General features: G+C 44.5%; 2 protein-coding genes across 2 annotated transcripts in view; both read right to left on the bottom strand.

The window, feature by feature from the left end:
- Positions 1-995, bottom strand: part of LOC109487032 (importin subunit alpha-3-like) — a 32,619-nt gene that overhangs the window by 30,789 nt on the left and 835 nt on the right. The gene's annotated exons all lie outside the window — the stretch shown is intronic.
- Positions 1-995, bottom strand: part of LOC109487029 (TBC1 domain family member 24-like) — a 29,448-nt gene that overhangs the window by 4,445 nt on the left and 24,008 nt on the right. The gene's annotated exons all lie outside the window — the stretch shown is intronic.

Raw genomic sequence — 995 nt, forward strand, 5'->3', positions numbered from 1 at the left:
AAACGCTATTTCCAGCATTTTGAGCCCTAAATTTTTGTTTTATTTCAAGCTAAGTTTAATGCTCCTTCTAGAGTTTCGTCTATGAATTCTTCCATATGAAACAGAACCGAACGGTCATTGTGTGTCATTTAGGGAATAATGGACTTAGTAAACCTCGTTTGGGGTACCAAAAATATAGCTCCTGAGTAGGTAGAGGCGGCGGCAGGAACTCTTGACCGTCAGTGGGGGGCGAGATTTGTATGGAACCCACTATCGAGCGCCGAAGGCGTGAGCCGCCGAACCTAGAGGGGTCCGGGGGCACGCTCCCCCGGAAAAATTTGAGATTTTAACCCTCTGAAACGTGTTTTCCTGCATTTTCGGGGGGAAATTTTGCTGCTACATGAAGCTAAATTTCTAGTACTTTGTAGCTAAGTTTCTTACTCGCTATTCGACTGTATGACGTCCACGAACTTCTTCCACAATACACAAGGGGGGTCGGGGCTTGCTCCCCGGGAAAATTTGAAAATCTCGACCCTCTGGAAACGAATGAATTTGAAAATCTCGACCCTCTGGAAACGCCATTTCCTGTATTTTGGGAACGCATTTTTGATGTTTTGCTGGGTACACATTTCGTCTATTCGTCAATCGAATCTCAGTTCGCCTCAACCAAGGAAATTACAGAAGATTTCTTAGTAGGACATTCTAAGATCTGACAAAAATTGTTGAGCCAGTCCTTGGTTTAATTAAAATTTAATACCTTGTATGGTTTACTCTCATCGGCTCCGGGAAATTCGAGCGGCGCGGTGCGGGACCTGAGCGGGAATATCGATGCATACACGATTCTACACACGTGAAAAATGCTGTTGTGCTGTTGGGAAGGGCACGGTGTGCCGCGAAAATAAACTGCATGTTGTCTTCAGAAGAACTGGATTTCATTTTTACCGATATCGTTACAAAGGGGTCAGCAGAACAAACTCTCACAGTGTGAGAAACTCGTGCGATATTCCTAGTAATAC

This window comes from Branchiostoma belcheri, unplaced genomic scaffold, assembly GCF_001625305.1.
Source record: "Branchiostoma belcheri isolate BF01 breed outbred unplaced genomic scaffold, Haploidv18h27 scaffold85, whole genome shotgun sequence".
Classification (NCBI taxonomy): Eukaryota; Metazoa; Chordata; class Leptocardii; order Amphioxiformes; family Branchiostomatidae; genus Branchiostoma; species Branchiostoma belcheri.